This window comes from Bos javanicus, chromosome 4 (genome assembly GCF_032452875.1).
Source record: "Bos javanicus breed banteng chromosome 4, ARS-OSU_banteng_1.0, whole genome shotgun sequence".
Lineage (NCBI taxonomy): Eukaryota > Metazoa > Chordata > Mammalia > Artiodactyla > Bovidae > Bos > Bos javanicus.
This window is the reverse complement of record NC_083871.1, coordinates 95,557,808-95,581,566: the sequence shown is the minus strand read 5'-3', so window position 1 is coordinate 95,581,566 and position 23,759 is coordinate 95,557,808. Positions and strand designations below refer to the sequence as shown.

Sequence of the window (23,759 nt, the reverse complement as noted above, 5' to 3'; positions counted from 1 at the left end):
TTGGTGTACTTTGTCCGTCCTGCTTGCCGTTGTATTAATTTCCTAGGGCTGCTGTAACAAAGTACCCACAGATTGGCTAGCTTAAAACAACAGGAATTTATTGTCTTATAGTCTGGAGACAAGAAGTATGAAAACAATATGTTGGTAGACTCCCTCTGAAACTCTAGAGGAGAATCCTTTCTTGACTCTTCCAGCTTCTTTTAGCTCTGGACATTCCTTGGCTTGTAGCTGCAGCACTTCAATTCAGCCTCCATCATCCTGTGGCATTCTCCATGTGTCCCCATACTGTCACATGACTGTCTTCTTACAAGGACACCAGTCATTGGATTAGGATCCCACCCTTCTACAGTATGACCTCATCTTAACTAATTACATCTCAACAAAACTATTTCCAAATAAGATCACATTCTGAGGGCTGGGGGTAAGATTTCAACATACCTTTTTTGGGAAACGTAATTCAGCCCATGACACCCATCTACCCTTTACCCAAAGGTTTTATCATCCACTGATAGTCCTTGATTGAATAAGTTATTATATTGAGAATTGTACAACAGTGTTCTTCTTAACCCTCATCAATTATTCAACATTTATGAGCTGGCATTCTTCTGTAAAGATTTGTTTTTTCCCATTTCTGCCCTATCTCTTCTTTCCTCTCCCTCCCAACTTTTCAAATCACTTTGAATATGTGACTTTTTCTTTTGATACAACCGACTGAATTGTGGTGATCGAACTGTCTCAAATTTCGTTAATTAGAGTCCATAAAGTCAACTATAGGGAAACTGGTGGCTCAGTGGTAAAGAAGCTACCTGCCAATGCAGGAGTGCAGGAAAAACAGGTTTGATCCCTGGGTTGGGAAGATCCCCTGGAGGAGGAAATGGCAACCCACTCCAGTATTCTTGCCTGGAGAATTCCATGGACAGAGGAGCCTGGTGGGCTACAGTCCATGGGGTAGCAAAGAGTCAGACGTGACTGAGTGACTAAGCAAAGTCAACTTAGCAAGTAAAAGTACAATAAGTATTTAAATTTGCATTAAATTGAAAATTCTTCTTAAAATGTTACTTCTCCACTAATCTATCCCATAAGACCCACTTCGCTTGTCCAGGTAAGTTGGGGCTCACATATTTTGCCCTGGAGAAGCTCTGATAAGTCTCCTCATCATTGCCAAAGTATAATCATTAAAAAAAAAAAAAGCCATCATTTATTGAGTGTTTTACTTTACATATATTATTTTCATTGTCATAATAACTGTGCCTTAGTTATGTTACTGTGCTGTGCTGTCCTGTGCTTAGTTGCTCAGTCATGTCCAACTCTTTGTGACACCATGGACTGCAGCCTGCCAGGCTCCTCTGTCCATGGGGATTCTCCAGGCAAAAATACTGGAGTGGGTTGCCATGCCCTCCTCCAGGGGATCTTCCCAATCCAGGGATCAATCCCAGTCTCTTATGTCTCTCACATTGCAGGTAGATTCTTTACCATCTGCATAAAGAATCCGGAGTGGGAATTCCAAGAATACTGGAGTGGGTAGCCTATCCCTTCTCCAGGGGATCTTCCTGACCCAGCAATCAACCAGGTCTCCTGCATCGCAGGTGGATTCTTTACCAGCTGAGCTACCAGGGAAGCCCAGTAATATTACTACGTGTGAAATGTGAAATCTGAGGCTCAAAGTGAGACACTAGAAGGAGCATGGATTTTGCAAGCCAGTACTTTGTATATGGGCTCTATCACCTATCAGGTATGTGATTTGGGGCCTCTGTGGCCTTGGTTTGTTTATCTATACTATGGGGATGATAATATTTTCCTCATAGGTTTGACCCAGCAGCTTATCTAACCTAGACCAAGTGTTTACTAGTTCTCTTCTTTCCATATCCTGATGACAGGCCATGACTTCTAGGTCATGTTAGATAAATGACTGTGCCAGAGTCCACTAGCAGTTAATCAGGAGTTGATCAATTTTATTAATTCAGAATATGCTCATTTCTAATTAAGGTAGCTTTACCTAAGTTTCAGCTAAAATTTACCTTTACTGTATTTAAGGGGAAAAAAAAGGTTTGCTAATTAACTTCTTAAAAAATATTGTGGGAAGGAGATCTTATCTACTCAACCTAGGAACAACTTTTGCATTTGCATAGGAATCTCATTTACAAATCAATGTTCAGAATATGTGGACTCTTTACCTGAAAACAGTGCATTCATTCATTCCAAAAATAGTATCAAGCATCTAGCACATGCAATGGTCTAGGTGCTTGAGATACATCAGAGGATAAAATAAGTATTTCTGCCCTTGTTATCTTCCAATTGGAGGAGACAGATGAAAAACAAGTAAATATGAAAACTGTATAGAGTATTAAAGTAGATAAGTGGCAGTGAGAAAAACAAAGCAGGGGTGTACAGGAGGAGATTGCTATTTTAAATCGGGCTGTCATCCTTTAAAAGGTGATAGTTGAGCAGACTTGAAGGAGGAGAGGAATTTGGGCATGTGGCCATCTGGGAGAACAACAAATACAAAGGTCCTTGGGCAGGAGTGTGCTTGGCCTTCTGGAGGCGTGGAAAGGAGGCCATTGTGGCTGGAGTATAATGAATAAGAGGAAGTATGTTATCTATCTAACACTTAGATAGGCAACCCACTCCAGTATTCTTGCCTGGAAAATCCCATGGAGGGAGGAGCCTGGCAGGCTACAGCCAGAGGGCTCACCAAGAGTCAGACACGACTGAGTAACTAACACTTACTAGTAGCACTATTTTAAGCACTTAAAAATATTAACTAATCTTCCCAACACCTTGTGACATGGGTGCTGTTTTTTTCTCTTTTCCAGATGAGGAAACTGAGACACAGGAAGGTTAAATAACTGTCTCCAAATCACATAATTCTCAAATGATAGAGATGGAACTGGTACTCAGGTAGTTAGTTTCTAGAGACATTTGGTGCTCTTAAGTACCTGAGTATGCTCTCCTGCCTCCTAGTTATTAAAAGATGAGGTCCAATAACTGAAGACTAGAGCCCATAGGTCATTAAAGGCCATTGGTAAATATTCAATTTTTATTCTGAGTGATATGGGGTTTTGAATAAAAGAGTGATACGTCTGTTTTTGTTGTTGTCCTGCAAACTCTAGATATGTGTTCCTCTTGGAATTTAATACGCTTATGAAAAGTCAAAAGGATTTCAATTTATGGGAACAAAGACATTTTGATATATATAATTTAGAGATGCTGCTGCTGCTGCTAAGTCGCTTCAGTCGTGTCTGACTCTGTGCGACCCCAGAGACGGCAGCCCACCAGGCTCCCCCGTCCCTGGGATTCTCCAGGCAAGAACACTGGAGTGGGTTGCCATTTCCTTCTCCAATGCATGAAAGTGAAAAGTGAAAGTGAAGTTGCTCTCGTGTCTGACTCCTAGCGACCCCATGGACTGCAGCCCACCAGGCTCCTCTGTCCATGGGATTTTCCAGGCAAGAGTACTGGAGTGGGGTGCCATTGCCTTCTCCAATTTAGAGATGATGTCCCATCAAATGCCATTTGTGTAAGAGTGATCTTTTCTGTTTTCAAAGTCTACTAGGAACCTTTTTATAGTGTGGATCTAGCAATTATTATGTATTTGACTGTGCTGTCTTGGGGTACCAAGGCAACATTATTTTTCTATTTTGAAGGGAAAAAAAATGTTTAAAAGCAAATGGTTATATAAAATATGTCCTATCTACATACCAAAGGTGGTGGGTTATTGGTGCTACTTTCTTAGGGCTTAATGTGTCAGGACCTTAGGGAATCACTTCAGTGGGGCTCCATGACCCAAAGTGTGGAGTGATCCAGAGCTAGCTGCCCCTGAGAGTAACAAAGGACTCAGGCTCAAGCCACCCAACCTGCTCAAGACAGATTTAGGAGCAGCACATGGCAGAGTCAGCCAGGAGAAAAGAAAGCATTGGGAAGATTACGCAGTCATCCAAGAATGATATTAATGACTGTAATTGCCATAATTTACTTAGCATTTACTGTATGCCAAGCATCACGCCAAATACTTTACAAGCATGAGCTATATAGTATCATCGTCCCCATATTGTGAGTAAAGAAACTGGCTTAAAGAGATTAAGTAAATTGCCTAAGATCATATACAGCTGTGACTTAAGCACAGCTCTGCCAGTCTCCAGAGCCCATATTGAGACTCATTTATTCTATGCTGTCTAGGAATGTACTTGTCTTTGATTATTCCTTCTGTAACCCTCAGAACACTATCTTCCTGGAGGTGGTTCCAGTTCTGTCTCAGCCACGACTGCAGCTAGCTTGCTTTGTTTGGGTACACAGAATCCTGCTACCTGGGGCTGGAGCTTATCTGCCACTCTCCCAGCCTGGCCCTCCCCCTTGGTTGCCACTGAGCAACTAGGCTCATCAGCCACACACCATGAATTTCTGGCTTCTCTCTCTACTCCTCAACTAGGACTAGAGGCCATGCCATAGAGCATTGCTAAATGTCTACCTCAGAGCACTGGACTCAAGAGACAGAATCAAATGCAATGTATGGACTTTATTAAGTTCTTGGATAAAAAAGAAAAGATGGTTATAAAAGATATTTTGAAGATTAGAAGAATTTGAATGTGGAATTAAAGATATTAAATCATTAATTTTCCTAGGTCTAAAAATAGTATTGCAGTTATGTTGCTGCTGCTGCTAAGTTGCTTCAGTCGTGTCCGACTCTGTGCGACCCCAGAGACGGCAGCCCACCAGGCTCCCCCGTCCCTGGGATTCTCCAGGCAAGAACACTGGAGTGGGTTGCCATTTCCTTCTCCAGTGCATGAAAGTGAAAAGTGAAAGTCAAGTTGCTCAGTCCTGTCTGACTCTAGCGACCCCATGGACTGCAGCCTACAAGGCTCCTCCATCCATGGGATTTTCCAGGCAAAAGTACTGGAGTGGGGTGCCATTGCCTTCTCCGGCAGTTATGTAGGAGAATGCCTTTATTCTTAGGAGATGTATGCTGAATTATTTCGAGTGAAACCTCATAAAGTATTCAACTTACTTTCAAATGCATCAGTGGATAAAAGTGTATCTTTATAGAAAGAGATAAAGGAAAGGTGACAAAGTGTTAACAATTGGTGAATCTCGGTGAAGAGTATAGGGTCATTCATTATATCATTCTTTTGAGTTACATGGGTTTGAAAGTATTCAAAATGAAATGTTGGGGGTAAAAAGTGTTAGTCTCACCTCCACTGAGCATGATTTTGCCACGCAGAATGTCTAGAGAGATTCTGCATGCACAGGCAGGTGCACCTGCCGCCTCTGTAGATTGTTCAAACATCACCTTGCATCACTTCCTCGCTTTCTCAGCCTCTCTTCCCTTTTTCTCTTACTCTTACTGCCCTAGGATTACATCTTCTAAATAAAACATTAGCGTTAATTCTTGCTTTGTGGTCTGTTTTTCTAGAAAATATAGGCTAAGACATTCAGACTCAATTTCTCTCAGTGGAACCACCAGGTCCTACCCTCCCTTGGCTCAACACCAAGCTTCCAAAAAATGTATTCTAAAAGATAATAGCTGGTAAAAATATTGTCAGTCTTATTACTATGTCTGATAGATTTCATGTATTCCTCCAAATACATACCGCCACCCTTGATAGTAAAAATATTCTGAACCAATGGCTCAAAACCAGCCTCAATCCTAAATCTACTCTTGCTCTGAAGTTCTTACAAGAACGTCCCCTCTCTTCCCAGTCTTGTTCTGGCTTGGTTCCCCATTATTCTAACTTATGCTATTATAACACCTTCCTAATTTGTCTTTCTGTTTCCACATTTTCCTACTTCTGATCCAATCTGAATACCACTGCCATCAGATAAATAGCCCTAAAAACTGATTTTATCTTGCTCTCCCACTTTCAAAAAACCTTCAGTAACTTTTCACTGAACATAAAATAATGTTTAAAGTTCCTTCTAAAACAAATCTTCACTCAAGGCCCTCCACAAACTGTTGTGAGCTACATTTCCAGCTTTAATGCCAATGATAATGTTTCTCTATTTTAATTACACCATTAGCTGTTCTGGGCTGCTTGCTTTTTCCAACATGTGTTGTGCTTTTCAGAGACCACCATGCCTCTGCTATTGAACTGGGCAACAGAAGAACTTGTGAGTTTTGATAACCACCCTGGGAAGTGTCAGAATGCTTGCCACACCCATAACCACTTCTCAGTTCAGTTCAGTTCAATCACTCAGTCGTCTCCACTCTTTGCGACCCCATGAATCGCAGCACGCCAGGCCTCCCTGTCTATCACCATCTCCTGGAGTGCACTCAAACTCATGTCCATCTAGTCAGTGATGCCATCCAGCCATCTCATCCTCTGTCATCTCCTTTTCCTCCTGCCCCCAATCCCTACCAGCATCAGGGTCTTTTCCAATTAGTCAACTCTTCACATGAGGTGGCCAAAGTACTGGAGTTTCAGCTTTAGCATCATTCCTTCCAAAGAACACCCAGGGCTGATCTCCTTTAGAATGGACTGGTTGGATCTCCTTGCAGTCCATGGGACTCTCAAGAGTCTTCTCCAACACCACAGTTCAAAAGCATCAATTCTTTGGCACTCAGCTTTCTTCACAGTCCAACTCTCACATCCATACATGACCACTGGAAAAACCATAGCCTTGACTAGACGGACCTTTGTTGGCAAAGTAATGTCTCTGCTTTTGAATATGCTTTCTAGGTTGGTCATAACTTTCTTTCCAAGGAGTAAGCGTCTTTTAATTTCATGGCTGCAGTCACCATCTGCAGTGATTTTGGAGCCCAAAAAAATAAAGTCTGACACTTTCCCCATCTATTTCCCATGAAGTGACGGGAACAGATGCCATGATCTTCGTTTTCTGAATGTTGAGCTTTAAGCCAACTTTTTCACTCTCTTCTTTCACTTTCATCAAGAGGCTTTTTAGCTCCTCTTCACTTTCTGCCATAAGCATATCTGAGGTTATTGATATTTCTCCTGGCAAACTTGATTCCAGCTTGTGCTTCTTCCAGCCCAGCATTTTTCATGATGTACTCTGCATAGAAGTTAAATAAGCAGGGTGACAATATACAGCCTTGACATACTCCTTTTCCTATTTGGAACCAGTCCGTTGTTCCATGTCCAGTTCTAACTGCTGCTTCCTGACCTACATAAAGGTTTCTCAAGAGGCAGGTCAGGTGGTCTGGTATTCCCATCTCTTTCAGAATTTTCCACAGTTTATTGTGATCCACACCACTTCTCGTGGATATCTAATTGACAGAACACTGAATTATGTTTCAATTTATTCTGCCATTTCAAGCAAAACCATTTAGTCTAGGAGCAGGCACCTACCCTAGAGCAGTACACTTATGCTCATATGACAACGTGTCAGAGGAAGTTCTTCCTAACTGCCTATACTTGATGGTGAGTAGCCAAACCAGTCAGGCCCTTTGGAGGGTTGAATATGAAATACAAAGAGGGAGTCAGCAGTGGGGAGAAACAAAAAGATTCTCAGAGGGAAGAAAGCTGACATCACGTAGCAGCAGAAACCATGAGCAATAGAAACTGTGAGACAGAAAAGAATAGAAAGTACTTAGTAGCAAGGGCAACAGAATAGAGTCACAATAATAGCAGATAATTAGAGCACAAAGCAACAGATATTTACTGCCAAAGAGCCTGCAAGATAATCCAGCTGCTATGGCTGTCTTGCGTGCTGAATCACCTTCCAGTCCCCACTGGTCATTACTTAAACTTAGATGGAGGCAACTTGAGTCTATCTCTGTTCTGAAAATTAAATTTTTGCCTCCTGGTGTCTGTATCAGTCAGGAAACTCACACTCCGCTGGGATTTTGACAATAATTTAATGAAGACACTATTTACGAAGGTGTAGGCAGGGTTTCTGGAGCGTAGGAAGTATTGAGGCACCCAAGGACTAGTGAGAGTAGAAGCCCAGGGCTGAAGAGACAAGGGATGGAAAAGGTGTTATGAGAGTCCTGAAGGAGCTCGAGCTGCGAAAGGGCATAGCTGCTGCCAGAACCTGGTGCTAAAGCAGAAGGAAGAAGAAATACCTCAACCTCTTTTTTTCTCCTACCCTTTGATACTTGCTGATGCCTCCCATTGGCTAAACCCAACAGTAAACAAGAGGGCAATGGAGCCCAGGCGAGTCATCTGTAGATAACAGTCTCAGGGGGCACAGAGCAGGGAATAGGAGGATAGGAGGCTGTCATGGATTACCTAGTGCTCCTCGAAAAAATATATCCACATGCTACTGCCTGGGACCTGAGAAAATTATAGTACATGCAAAGGATATGACTGAATTCAGGATCCCGAGTGGAAGAGCATACGAATCCTAGTTTACATGGATGGGCCCTAAGTGCAATCACATGTATCCTAATAAAAGAGAAGCAGGCGGAGTTCTGAGAGAGAAGAGGAGGAAGCAACATGTCCACAGAATCAGAACTAGAGTGAAGTGGCCACAAGCCAGGGAATCCCGAAGCCATCAGAAGCTGGAAGAGACAAGGAACAGATTCATCCTTAGAGCCTTCGGAGGGAGCCTGGCCCTGCCAAAGCCTTGATTTCACGCTTCTGGCCTCCAGAACTTTGAGAAAATAAAATTATGTTGTTATTAGCCACCCAGTTTGGTAATTTGTTACAGCAGTCACAGGAAGCTAGTCCAGGGGCCAAACAGAGAATAAGGAGCGCAAAATCTATTCATCTTAAATGCTATGTTGACTAACATGATATCCCCAGTTACTCTGGAAATTCTTTTGCCTACCTTCGGCACTCCCTTTAGTACTTCCTTTTGGACCACTCATATGATTCAGATAAAAAGCTCCCTAGTTATAGTGACTTTTGCATGCAAATATTTTTTCCTCCTAACTAGATTATAAATTCTCCTTTAGAATAAGAACCTTGTCTTGCCCATCTTTGTATCCCATGAAAATCCTAGCACAGTACTTTGAACAGAGTGCACATTCTGTAATTGGTAAATGAGAAAGAAAGCTTCCATTTGTCCATCCATAAATGGAAAATAACAATTTCCACTGACTTGCCTTTCAGAGATAATAATGGCAGTGTTTCCTGGAAACAATTTCTGTACCTGTAATAGAATGATAGAACTGAAACACCCATTCCTGCTGGAGCAGTTCCTTTAAAAAAAAAGAAAAACCATTTGGTTTTAGCATGTTATCTATCCCATGTGGAGCTAAACCTGCTTGCAGTTTCACCCCAAGGAGGAAAAGGCAAGATAATTAAGAAAATACTAGAGCTGAATATTGTTTTTTTCCTCAGGAATTCTGATTCATCAAATAAATATGTATCTTTTGATGTTGTTAAAGTTATGTTAAAGTACAGTCCATAAATGCTGGGGGAATACACACACATAGAATATGCTGTAATTCCAAGTTAGTAGTTGCCACACAACATGATGAATGCTTTTTTATAAAAACAAGATGCTACGGGACCAGAAGGAACTCTATCGATGGAAAGTTTCACCAAAAAAAAAAGGTCACATTCAAGCTGGTCTTTTAGGATTTTATCAGGCAGAGCAAAGTCAAGAACATTTGGGGACCAAGAGAAATAACTTTGCTTGAACTGTTGCCAAGCAAGCCACACCCTCAGTTCAGCCCTGTTGTATCCACAAAGACCTATTTTTATTCATTATCCTCATAGTTTCTTTTCAAGAGAGGAAGAGAATGCTGGGTACTTCCCTGTTTTGCACCTAGATTATTTTATATGTCACTGACAGATTATCAGGAGGGAAGGCAGAGGTTGACTTCTGACAAGTCAAATAATGAGTCCAAGTAGCCATCCTATAATGAATTAATGAAAACTCTTTTCTTTCCTGAGCTTCTCCCTCATTTCTGAAAACTGAGGCAGGCTATGCTGTGAGAGTGCGTGATACCAGGGCATAAATAGCTTTGAGGAAAGCAGGCAAGGAATGAAACTTCTCCCTGGTCTCACCACCCCAAATCAGGAGGCCCTTCTTTGTGGCAACGCCCCCTTGAAGGAGGATTATGGCTGGAGCCCTCTGTCCTCCCCTAGACTGACCTTCAGATGGCTCCTTGAGGAACAGTTCTGTCCGGGGCACCGCCCAGTGTTTCTCCCAGCCCAGCCCTGCTGGGCCTCTGAGACCAGAACTGTGCTGCGTATGAGTGGGAGGAGAAAACTCAGGAAAGCAGCCAGCAGACAGGGAAAGAGCAACCTAAACCCACCAAGGGGCAGAGGGTTCCCTATCCTCCCCCTGCACCTTCCACTAGAAAACAGGGAAGCCGGGCAATCAGATTCCAGCCTGAAAGTACCCATCGCTTGTCCTTGTTTTCTCAAGAAGCCTCTACCTTCCAGACCTTGCCAGGAAGCCGGCGGCATTTTCATGAAGCAGTAATAACAAGGACAGAGCGTTCTAGCCTGCTGGAGCCTGCTGGCTGGTCACTCTTTCCACTGCCTTTTGTTTTCATGCAGCATTCCCTCACTTGCTTCTCAGATTCCTCAGGGCTTTGAAAAAGCCACAAATGCTCCACACAGTGACACCACCCAGCGGGCTGGCAGACATCGCTGACACGCACCCTGCCCTAAGCGATGGCATGTATGCAAGTCCTGACAACTGGCACCCAGCCACACACCTAGTAAAAGGCAAGACAGCTCCCAGAAAGCTAACATAGTCCCCCATCAACCCAGCTGTCAAAGGTGGGACTTTAAGTCCCCAGTCAGTGGGCTGGTCAATTATACACCCAACATCTACAACATATGTTGGGCAGTGGTACTTCTCTACCCATCTTCAAGGATCTAAGTGCAGATAAATCCATCTATCCAATATAGATGTTACCAACAAAGTGCTAGAGCCCTTTCACCATATTAGACTGTGCATACGTACATAGAGCTGATGCTCTCAATGATACAAATTTATTCATAATTACTGGGTTTCAGTATCACCTGTTTCAAACCACACTCCAGAGTTACCCTAACAGAATCTGTGAAAATAGGACCCAGATATGTGTAGTTTAAAAAAAAAAAAACTTGACACTGTTGGTTAAACTATAAAATGAGAGAAATTCTCATATATCATTGATGAGAGTAAGAAGTAGTTCAGCATCTGTGGAGAATAATCTAGAGAGCAATCTAGCGAAGTTGAGAATGCATAGTCTATTCCTTAATAACTTCTATTCTAGATATACTCCCTAGAAGAACTCTTATACAGGAGCCTATGGAGGCATACACCAGAACATTAATTATATAACAATTTGAAACAGCAAAAAACTAGACATAACAAATATCCACCTATAGATCATCCATTCTAGAATATTTATACAATGAGACTATATTGCAGTACTATATAGTATGTTATTACTATGTTATAAAAAATGAACTAGCTCTACAAGTATCACATGGATAAATCTTAAAAGCATGATGTTGAAAAAAGTTCTAGAAAAATATGTACACCATTTATGTACATGTTTAAACACCTAAAATGTATATATTTGTAGCAAAAATGTAAAAACATGTGGGAAGGATTCTCACTATCTTTAAGAAACTGGCTATCTCTGAGGAGAGATGGAATGAAAGGGCCTTTTTTTGTAACTAAAATGTTTTACTTAGAGCTTAAAAACCTTAAGCAAATATGGCAAGTTGATAAAATTTATTAAATCTGGATATTACATATATGTTGCATAAGTAACTCTGAGGGTCATCCATAGCAGAGGGATCTCTTGAAACTTTTAGGATTCTCAAATATTGAAATTCAAAGTTTGTTTATAGGGATGGCTCGTATCAGTGAGCCTTCAGATCCTTTCTACTCTGTTTTTTTCAGACTCTCTAACTTTTAATTGTCTCTCCATCCCCTGAACTTTTCTAGAGCTCTAATTATCTGTGGTGTTCATTTGGTAATTCTGTACTTTCCTGCACATTGCTGAAACAAGCAATTATTCACTCAATAAGTTTATGTCTTACTTCTTGAATTAGGCTATCAGCTTCTTCAGAATAGGGATCATATCTTGTTCATTTTTGTATTTTTTATAATATTTAACACAGATTAAGCAGTAAAGCATATGATTAAGAATATAAGATAAAAACAAGTTCAGAAATGTGGCAGGATATAAGAACAATATACAAAAATCAATTGTATTTCTATACAATAGCAATGAACAGTCAGAATATGCAATCCTCTCCATATCTTACTGCTTTTTCTTTTTTCCTTTTTTCTCTTCTTTTTAATTTTTTTTTTTTCAGAAATCATCAAGCTGATGCTACATTTCATATGGAAATGTAACCCAGAATAATCAAAACATTTTGGAAAAGGAAGAACAAATTTGGAAGATACACATTTCCTGACTTCAGAACTTATAAAAAACCTACAGAAATCAAGGTATAAAGCATAAGAACTCATGTTTAGATCAAAGGAATAGAACTGAATGTCCAGAAATAAACCCTCAAGTACATGGTCAATTTACTTTTTTTGACAAGGGACCCAAGACAATTCAATAGGCAAAAGGTAGTTTTCTCAATAAATACTGCTGAAACAACTGGGTTCAGTTCAGTTCAGTTCAGCCACTCAGTTGTGTCCACTGGGTATCCACGTGTAAAAGAATGAAGTTGGGCTATACCTTACACCATACAAATAAATTAACTCAAAATGGATCATAGACCTAAATGTAAGAGCTAAAACTACAAAACTCCTAGAAGAAAACAGAGAAAATGTTTATGACCTTGGATATGGCAAGGTTTCTTAGATATGCTGCCAAAAGCAGATGTGACCAAAAAATAAATAAATAAATCAGACTTCAAAATTAAAAACTTTTGTGCTTCACAGAACACCATCAAGAAAGTAAGAGGACAACAACAGAATGGGAGAAAACCTTTGCAAATTGTATATTGACAAGGAACTTATATCTAGAATATATACAAATGTATTATGACTCAATAATAAGAAGACAGCCCAGTTAAATCATGGGCAAGGAATTTGAATGAAATTCCTCCAAAGAATCTATACAAATTGCCAATACACACAAGAAGAGACACTAAGCATCACTAGTCATTAGGGAAATGCAAGTCAAAACCTCACAAGGGATAGCTGTTCACGCCCACAAGAATGGCTATAATAAGAACAGACAATAACAAGTGTTTGTAAGGATATAGAGAAATTGGAACCCTCACACACTGTGGGTGGGCATGTAAAATGATGCAGCCACTTTGGAAAACAGTTTGGTAGTTTCTCAAAATTCTAAGCATGGACTTACTATAATATTCATCAATTCCACTCCCAGGCACATACTCAAGAGAAATGAAAACATAGCTCCACACAAAAGCTTATACATGAACGTTCATAGCAGGGTTATTTGCAGTGGTTAAAAACTGGAAACAACCTATGTCCATGAAGTGATGAATGGGTAAACAAAATGTTTCACATGCATACAATGGAACATTTTCTGCATGAAGTACTGATGTATGTGACAACATGGATAAACTTTGAAAACATTATGCTAAGCAAAAGAAGCCATTCACGAAAGACTATAGATTGTATTGATAGATAAGGTCTTTAATGAGGTTAAGTTAAAATGAAGTCTTTAAGGTGGGCCCTAATTCAATATGCACAGCAGGACACCAGGACTGCCCACGCCTAGAGAAAAGAACATCTGAGGACACACCAAGAAGGCAGACACGTGCGAGCCAAGGAGTGAGGTTTCAGGAGCAGTGAGACCTGCTGACATCTTGGACTTTTAGCCTTTAGCACTGTGAGAAAATAAACTGCTGCTGTTTAAACCACCCAGGCTAAGGTGTTTTGTCATGGCAGCTATAGCAAACTAACACAATGGTTTTTTTGAGTGTGTAACAATGCTGTGGTGTATAAGAAAGGCCTATGCTTTGAATTATTGTATTTTGCAGAGTGGCATCTTTTGATCACTTATATAATCAATTGCTAGAAATATGAGAACTCTCTAGAAGCTCAAGTTTAGTGCAATAGTTACCATGAACAGGCCCATAAAGCCCTGGCCTTTGAAAATGCCCTATTCACCTGTTCAAGAAGGTAAACACTTAGAAGATCTCTCCAGACCCATGGGATTTTCATAAATTGGTAGAGACTGATCCAGATCTGCTTATAACCAGGGAAAATGTCATTTAAAATGATGTTAATTACTGAGAACTTTTAATAACATGGGGAAATGATTATAATAGTAAGTAAAAATTCAGCATGCAAATTTAACATGTATAGAGAGAATCACCGTATCTGTATAATGATATGCATAGAAGAAAGACTTAATAGAAATATAGTCCAAGTTAATATTAGTTCCTCTTTGTGGTGAGACTATGGATTATTTTTGATTTATTATTTATACTTCTCTGTTATTTCTGAATTTTCCAAAGTGATCACATATTAGTTTACAATCACAAAATATGCTTACATTTTAAAAACTAAAAACTGAGGCAGAGGGTATATAACCCAATGCTGGGACTGAGAATCATCTCCAGGAGATATGGTTCCGGGACTCAGAGGTCAAATCTGTTAGAGATCCTCCCTTCAGACCTCTAATTCCCAATTCTAAATTTAGGCTACTCTTTCTGGATTTATGTGGCCACCTCTCTTTCTCTCCCAATGACTCAACCCAATATCTCCCTTTCTCTTCCCCACCTTTTCCCCAACATTTGTGCTCTGAGGCTACCCACAGTGACACACTGATAGCTGTGTCCTTCATGAGCAGTGTGGCTAAGAAGTAGCACAAAATGAGAGGAGGGGGTCAAGAGAAGGGAGATACTGAGGGAGACACTTCTGAGGTTTCCATCCTTGTGGACATTTGACTCTCTTGGCCTCTGTCTGCTGCTGCTAAGTCGATTCAGTCATGTCCGACTCTGTGCGACCCTGTAGACAGCAGCCCAATAGGCTCCTCTGTCCCTGGGATTCTCCAGGCAAGAACACTGGAGTGGGTTGCCATTTCCTTCTCCAATGCATGAAAGTGAAAAGTGAAAGTGAAGTTGCTCAGTCGTGTCCGACTCTTATCGACCTCATGGACTGCAGCCTACTAGGCTCCTCCATCCATGGGATTTTCCAGGCAAGAGTACTGGAGTGGGGTGCCATTGTCTTCTCCGTGGCCTCTGTCTACTCCTCTCTTATTCCTTCTCCTTAGGGGAGGGGCTTAATTTGCTTTGTGAATTGCAAAGTACACATGGCAGGTTCAGCTTAGCTTCTCCTTTCTTTCAGAAGGTTATGTATCTACCTGCCCACAGTGAGGATATCACCTTAGTATTAGTCCTCCAGGGGCAGGGTCCCCTTCCTGCTCCCACTGCTACTCCCAGCGTGAGAGGTCCTACTCTGGTCAAATTTTACTTGTGACTGGGTAAACAAGTTGACCTAACTCATTTAGTATTTAGCAATCCATTATCTCCTACAATAAACAGCCTTTATCAACAATCGAAGTGGCATTTTGGTCTCTATCTGCTCACTCTTTTGTTTCATTTTACCAGTTGACCAGAACCCAGGATAGGGATTGGGGGAAAGAATTGGAACTTCTCAGAAACTTGAAAAAGGAAATAATACTTGTTAAGAGCCAGCTATGTGCCCAGCACTAAAACATGTTTTACATATGTTCACTTATTTAATCCCTAAAACCATCCCCATATTTTACATTATTTTCCCATCTCACAGAAAAAGAAACTGAGGCTCAGAGAGGTTAAGAATTTGCCAAAGTCTCACAGCTAAAGCGTGGCTGATGTCTCTGACTTCAAAGCCCAAGCATTTTCCACTGCATAAGACATTGTTTTCAGGTGGCACCAAGGCACTCCTCAGCGACTGAGGCAACAATCTTATCTTTCTTAGTACTTCATCCTAACCATTTGATCTTGGAGAAGGCAATGGCACCCCACTCCAGTACTCTTGCCTGGAAAATCCCATGGACAGAGGAGCCTGGTAGGCTGCAGTCCGTGGGGTCACTAGAGTCAGACAGGACTAAGCGACTTCACTTTCACTTTTCACTTTCCTGCACTGGAGAAGGAAATGGCTACCCACTCCAGTGTCCTTGCCTGGAGAATCCCAGGGACAGGGAAGCCTGGTGGGCTGCCGTCTATGGGGTCGCACAGAGTCGGACACGACTGAAGCGACTTAGCAGCAGCAGCAGCAACCATTTGATCTATCATCCTAACCTTAATCTATCAGTGCAAGGGAGGAAACCAGGATACAACCAAAAAACAAGGAGCAAGGAAATTACAAAGAAACATCAAGAAATGTATTTTTCCCCAGTTTTCTTGGGGACTTTTGGACAAATGGCCTTCCCTGCCCCCCAACTTGTGCTCTGGATTCCCCCAGTTGTAAAATAATTCAATAATACCCAATCCTCATTAGGTCAGATCACATGTCATGCTTCCCTGAGACTGGCCTCATCATGGTTGTCCTTTTGCATCCACTTGCTATTAAAAAAACAAACAAATGTATGTCATATTGCTCTGGATAGCACATGGAGTAAGAATAATTATGTTGAATAATGAATCAGCTTATCAGTATATGAAAACCAGAAGTACTGAACTGATGAACAGAAAATGATTTTAAAATGCCAGTCGTAGGGGCTGACCCTTTAAAGAGACAAGCTGAGGAAGATGTTTTGATGTGACCCCTGGAGGACAGTCTGCTGGCAGGCTAAACCACAGCCAACTGAGAGGGCCAACTACTCCCCAGATGCCTAAGGACCAGGAGCATTTCCAGGAGCTCAAACCACTGCTACTTTCTTCTCAACCTCCCAACAAAAGCTCAGAAAGTGCAAGGGCACCCCACAGGCCACTGAGCACATTCCCAATTGTCCTCTAGGGAAATCTGATGCTAAAAAATGGACCTTTTCCAAAATAGTGGTTCAAACCAGATGAGGAATTACAGAGAAGACAGCCTTCCATGGTAAATACCCAGCCTCCAAATCCCCAATGTCTTCATTAGGGGACTGAAAACACAGGCACACCAGCTGGTCTCCACTGCTTTGAAGCACTGTGGCACAGTGGAAAGAGCAATGCTGTAGGGCTGGAAATAAGAGACTAGCCTTCTAGTCTCCAGCTCTGCCAAGTTTTAGCTGGGTGACCTTGACAAAGGTACTCAAATTCTCTGGGTCTCACTTTCCTCATTTGTTAAATGAGGTTTGATTAAACCATGGTGCCTTCTGGTTCTGAAATCCTATCTTTCATCTTAATATTCCCACCTTACATTTAAAGAAAATCACAGCAGGTTCTTGGGTGTTGTGTTTATTGGAGATCTTGCCTCTAACCTTTTCAATATTTTCATTGGCTTTCCTTCCACAAGATTAAACCTAAATTCTTTAGCATGACATTCAAGGTTCTTTGAGATCAGTCCATGCCTAGCTATTCAGCTGCCCTCCTCTTGCTCTCACCAATCATGTATTCTGTTCTGGCTATACTGGTCTATTTGTATGCCCCGTGCAATTTCAAATACTTACTGAGCATGTATTCTGTGCTAGACTCATCAGTAAGTCTTTTCACATATTGTTTACTTTATATTAATTAAAATAGAGCTCACTGCTATACAAACAAGCTATGTAGGGTCAATAGATTAATGTAATAGATTAGTCAAGTAACAGTTCAGTGTGGCAAGCCACCTTCCACCCAGGGTCCTTCTATTTTGCAGCTCCTCCATCCTCTAAGTTTCAGAGTCCTTTACTTCCAAAGCTAATAGCTAGGAAAGACAAGGAAGAAAAGGCACACCTACTCTTATCCTGGCCGAGAAATGATGTACATCACTTCTGCTCACATCCAATTAATGAGAACTAATCGTTTGATTCCCCCAGAAGTATAAGGCATTAGAAACTGGTTGGGCCAACTCCCAGAACATTTGATGCTATGGAAGAAGAGCATGAGTCTTGGATGGTCAGCTAGGCATTTCATGCCCTTCCTTGATCTGTGCTTAGTAATGTCTTATTCACCCTTCAAACCTCAGTCCAAGTGCTACCTTCGTTGTGAAGTCTTCTCTGACCTACATAGGCAGTTCTGTTGTTCAGTCATCAGTTGTGTCTGACTCTTCGCAACTCCATGGACTGCAGCATGCCAGGCGTCCCTGTCCCTCACCATCTCCCAGAGTTTGCCCAAGTTCATTTCCATTGCAGTTCTAGGTCCTTCTTTTTCTATGCCTCATGCACTTTCCACATTTCCCCATTATGACAATTATCATAATGTACTGTGTGGTTTGCTTGCCAGTCTACTCAACTGGACTATGAGCCTTAAGGGCAAAAATACTGTCTTTTTATTTTTGTATTTGGAAATCTTAGCATGCATGTGTCGGAGAAGGCGATGGCACCTCACTCCAGTACTCTTGCCTGGAAAATCCCATGGACAGAGGGGCCTGGTGGGCTGCAGTCCATGGGGTCGCTAGGAGTCAGACACGACTGAGCGACTTCACTTTCACTTTTCACTTTCATGCACTGGAGAAGGAAATGGCAACCCAGTCCAGTGTTCTTGCCTGGAGAATCCCAGGGACGGGGGAGCCTGGTGGGCTGCCGTCTCTGGGGTCGCACAGAGTCGGACACGACTGAAGCGACTTAGCAGCAGCAGCAGCAGCATGCATGTGTGCATACTAAGTTGTGTCCAGCTCTTTGCGAACTCCTGAACTGTAGCCCACTAGGCTCCTCTGTCCATGGAATTTTCCAGGGAAGAATACTGGAGTGGGTTGCCATTTCCTTCTCCAGGAGATGGTCCCAACTCAGGGATTGAACCCGCATCTCTTGTGTCTTATGCATTGGCAGGCGCGTTCTTTACTACTGCGCCACTGCGGAGTGCTTGGTAATAGTAGTTTTACAATGAGATTTAATGAATTAATGTTAATGAATATTATCAGTGAGTGTATGAATGAATGCCTTAAGGAAAAGAAGTTGGTTTTTACATTTTCCATAATGCTAAAAGGAAAATAAGCTTTCCATACAAATGTTACAATTATAATCAATATTTTATATTATTATCAATATTCCTTTAGCATCTCCCTGAGGGTAGGGACCATATACATTTTGTTCTTTGATCTGACTCCACCATCTAGCATACCATCTGGCACATAGTAGGAACTCAGTAAATATTTCAGGAAGAGTGAAAGGATATAGAAATGAATGAAGACGGGCACCCTTAATTCCATGAGCTGCACAATAAGCACATGGCTTACATTACAAGAGAAAAGTGTTGATGGGGAGGTGAAAACTTACACCATAACTAGAAAAACAGAACAGAGCGCACATCGGGACTCTTACTATCATTACCTCGTACAAGCTATGTCATCATCCTCTTTATATAAGAAGATGAACAAACATAATTGGAGGAAACTAGAATCTCAGTGGCTATAGTTGCCTGTGAGTAAAATTAGGACAAATGGATGTCTCTAAAATGGCTGTACTATGAAATAGCCTTTATAAATTGGTTAATGAGAGAAGCAGGAAGCAAGAGTGCAGACAATTATGGAGTCGTGACAACTGTGAAAAACATATTGAGAAAAGACGAAAACATGTTTTTCATAGTTTCTGAAGAGGTGAAGGGGACAACAGAGGATGAAATGGTTGGATGGCATCACTGGCTCGATGGACATGAGTTTGAGCAAGCTCCAGGAGTTGGTGATGGACAGGGAAGCTTGGTGTGTTGCAGTCCATGAGGTTGCAAAGAGTCGGACATGACTGAGCAACTGAACTGAACTGAGATGAGAGACAATTCTACAATGTTTATAATACATTTATTCTCATAGGTCCCATGTGACAAAGTTTGGATTAGATATTGCAGATGGCTTCAAGGGGATTACTTCCCAGACTTTGTCATGAGAAGCATTTGACGAGAAGGACAAAGTGCAAATGCATAAGCAACTTCCAATCAGAACCTCTGCATGGGCTTGGCCAGGTATCCTGAAACTCTGGGAAGTCCTAAACATAAACAAGTAAGTTTGCAGTGTGAACTGATCTGTGATGGTAACAAAGTCGGTGCTGATACTGACGGATTTTTTCTATGAACTGACCAAGGTGTTAATGGTAGGTCTAGGCATCAAGTAACCTGAAAAATAAGACAGTACACTTTTGCAAACCTTTGATGATACATGAGCTTGAAACCACTGGCCTGCCCTGAGGAGCTATCTGTCTCCCACTGTGGCAGGAACTGCTATGAGCTCAGCACACAGATGGACTAAGCTTCCTAGCCTCTTTTGAAATTGGGCAGAGCTATATGCCAGAGTTCTGGCAAATAGAAAGTGGGTGGAAGGACTGGATGCCAGTTCCAGGTCTGGCCCATGGAAAGCCTCCTGTGTAATATACAGCAGGCTCTCTCCCTACCCACTGGCTGAATGGAGAGGATTCTGAGAACCTAGAGGAAGCTAGAGCCATGTGTTGGAAGAAGTCTGTGAATTACTGCATAGATTTACCACTGCATGCCACACATCTCCACCCCTACTAATTTATATTATACTATATAGTCAAGAACAATAGCTTTTCATTGGGCCAAACCATTATTTTGAAGTCCCTTGTTATAACAGTTAGCTTATCTTGACTAATACATCCTATTTCTGAACTTTCCTCCTGGTCACAAGTAGGAAGAGAGGCTAGAGTAAATTTCAAGAGTCTCAGTCTACAGCTTCAGAGGATCAAGACAAAAGACGATATCAGAGACAAAGCTCAACATAAGGGAATATCATATTTAGCAGAATTCTAGAGTTACATTTAAAGCTTAGACATTCCCATAGAGCTAAAGCCATGCATGTGAGTCTCTGCTTATCTAACTAGTCCCCTCTGGGGGTTTTCATACTCTTGAGAGTACAGTGAATAATCATCTCCCAAACATAGTTATCATATGAACCCTCAGTATAGTCCATTCAAATTTATGTGCTTAGGATCTAGTCAGATAATATGTGTGTGCTTAGTTACTTAGTCATGTTCAACTCTTTGTGATCCCATGGACTGTAGCCCACTAGGCTCCTCTGTTCATGGAATTTCCCAGCCAAAAGATACTGGAGTGGGTTGCCATTACCTCCTCCAGGGGATCTTCCCAACCCAAAGATCGAATCTGAGTCTCTTGCACTGGCAAGCGGATTCTTTCCCACTGCGCCACCTGTGAAGCCCCTAGTCAGATAGCACAACATTTAAAACCTGTTTTGCTTTTTACTAAACATGGTAATTATGAAGAAGAAAAAATCAACTAGTAAGTAACTTTGTGTTTGAAGGTATATTTTTAAAGTGATTATGCAAGGTTTGGTTGAATAAAATACTAATGAAATTATGGGAGCCAACCAAGCACTGTGGCAAAAAAAAAAAAAAAAAAAATGAGGCCTTTTAGTGCTTGCCTGAAGATGTTATTGGGAAACTTTTGTTTACTTGCCAGACTTTGAAAATTAAATCCTTCTTCAAGTAGCCTCGGGTGTTAAGGACAATAAATAAGATGTGCTGATTGAAAACATTTTAAAAAACAACTTGTTATAGCTTTTAAAATAACAAGGGATAAATTCAGCTTGAAGCGGGATATACCAAATTCATATGGCCTGCTCGATAAAACACCAAGCTTTAAAGCTGGATTCTACAGGTCATCATTGTATTGATTCTCTACCAAATGAAATTTTGCAGGGGCCTGCGACAATAGCCCTAGGAAATGCTAGGTAGCTTCTACCTGTAAACCTGATCCCATTAGCGAAAGGGGCAACTGATCTCCCTATCTTGAAAGTGCATAGATAAAGGGATGAACTGGAAGTTGGTCATGATTCAGAGGGAGGAAAAGGTAAGAGATTTAGGAGAAGAGTCCCTGAGGGCTTAGATGAAAGAATCAGTCTTGAAATAGTACTTTTCAAGAAATAAATTCTCTTGCCCTATTTTCAAGAGGTACAAACTAAACTATAATGATCCTCTAAATTTTCTAAAACCTCATCTTCTATCCCTTTTTCCAAGGCACTCCATTCCTTTGTCTTCCCACCTAAAATCTCTGGCTACAGTTAGATCCTGGAGAAGGAAATGGCTACCCACTCCAGTATTCTGGCCTGGAGAATTCCACGGACTGTATAGACCATGGGGTCGCAAAGAGACACGACTGAGCAACTTTCACACACAGTTAAGACCTGGTACTTCTTGAAGTACCACAGCTCTGTCTAAAATCACATAGGAATCCAGCAGACAAATAAGGCTTCCCAGGTGGCGCTAGTGGTAAAACCCACTTGCCAATGATGGGACTCAAAAGATGCAGATTCTATCCCTGGGTCGGGAAGATCCTCTGGAGAAAGAAATGGTAACCTGCTCCATTATTCTTGCATGGAAAATTCCATTGACAGAGGAACTGGGCTATAATCCATGGGGCCGCAAAGAGTCAGATGAGACTGAGCCCACACCCACAGACAGACAGGTGGACTTAAGGAAATGTTGATAAGGTATGGTTGGGGAACTGACCTAAGGCTATCTCCCTCAAGATAGGATCTTTGATTAACACAAAGGATGTGTGGACTCCTTGTGCAGACTTGGCAGGAGTTCTTCAGGGGGAATCTGTGTGACCATGTAAGCTGTTACATGAGTGCTTCCCAACCTATTATCTCAATGATCAGATTCATTTCCCCCCCAAAGCTATAAGCTTTGAAAGAGTTTCATCTACTAAAGAAAATATACTAAGAATTTTTAGGTACCAGGTATTGCATTAATATGTGCTTTACACACATTATCTAAAATCCTCAAATACTCTGAAAAATAGAAACGATTACCCCATCTTACAGACGAGTAAATTAAAGTTCAGATGTGTTAAATAATTAGCCCAAGTCTTACTGTTAGAAACTAAATTCTGATTGGTCTTACCTCCATACCCACATTCTTGCCAATAGATTCTCTACCCTACAGATAATACACACAACCAACCAGAAATTCATATTGTGAAGACACATCTTTATTATGAGTCAGTGTGGCATAATCCCCCATATTCCAGACCTCTGCCTCCCCACAAAAGAGAAAAGCTTTGCATTACTTAGTCAATCTGCTCAGGCTTTATTGTGAGTAAATATACAATGTCTTCTAGGCTTTTTTAAAGTATTGGACATGGTTCAAGTAAGTCCATTACTATCTGACTCTGAGATCCCAGAAAAAGTACCTTTACTGCCTCCCCTATCTAACTGGTAACTTGCAAGCCAAAAGCTTTAAAAATTACAGAATAAATGGAGAAAAAGGATATTACTAATTCCAGGAGTAAAATGAAAATTGTTAGGCCAGTATCCTAAGATTAAGTTCTCTCCTGATATGCAGAAAATTTCCAACAACTCCCTTGTTTTTGTGCTAGCTGAAAAACAAATAACAAAAACAAACATAAAAAGCAATCAAGCAATAGTAACCTAAAAGCCCTTCTGGGTATCCAGAAATACAGGACAACCTTGAGCAAAGTTTAACTGGCTGGATATTTAACTATTGTAAAATGAAAGTGTTTATTTGGAGATTTTAAAATAACTCATCTTCCTTAGAAACCCAAATTCTTACTTTTAGTAATGAACTCCTTTAACCTAGTTGCTTATATTTTCAATGGATTAGTTATTTATAGCAACTCAAAGATAAGAAGTAAACATCAACCAAAGAGAACAGATGCATACTTTTTCCTCACCCTTGAATTTGAACAGTACTCAAGAAACATCTAAAGATCTGGCTATTTTGCATCCAAAGAAAATGCTCTTCCTTAATTGTTTAGAGTCTAAAGTGGTTTTGGTTGGGGGGAGGAATGGAAGGCGAACGGAGAGTTATTTTAAAATGCCATAAAAGAGTCTTCTGTATCTGAACTCCCCAAAGTGTTCTGTCTTAAATACGTGTTAGCAAAAAGATTTGTTTATTCATAGCTAAATTCTGACTAATGACTGATTTCAGAGTACCTTTTTCT

At 41.1% G+C, this 23,759-nt stretch overlaps 1 protein-coding gene and 1 long non-coding RNA gene across 3 annotated transcripts in view; one reads left to right on the top strand and one right to left on the bottom strand.

The window, feature by feature from the left end:
- MKLN1 (muskelin 1) overlaps positions 1-23,759 on the bottom strand; it is a 392,081-nt gene that overhangs the window by 240,338 nt on the left and 127,984 nt on the right. The gene's annotated exons all lie outside the window — the stretch shown is intronic.
- LOC133246763 (uncharacterized) overlaps positions 1-23,759 on the top strand; it is a 65,727-nt gene that overhangs the window by 23,879 nt on the left and 18,089 nt on the right. The window contains exons 2-3 of the long non-coding RNA XR_009736163.1: positions 12,168-12,303; positions 19,639-19,824. This is a non-coding gene — a long non-coding RNA (uncharacterized LOC133246763). The remainder of the gene's footprint in view (positions 1-12,167; positions 12,304-19,638; positions 19,825-23,759) is intronic.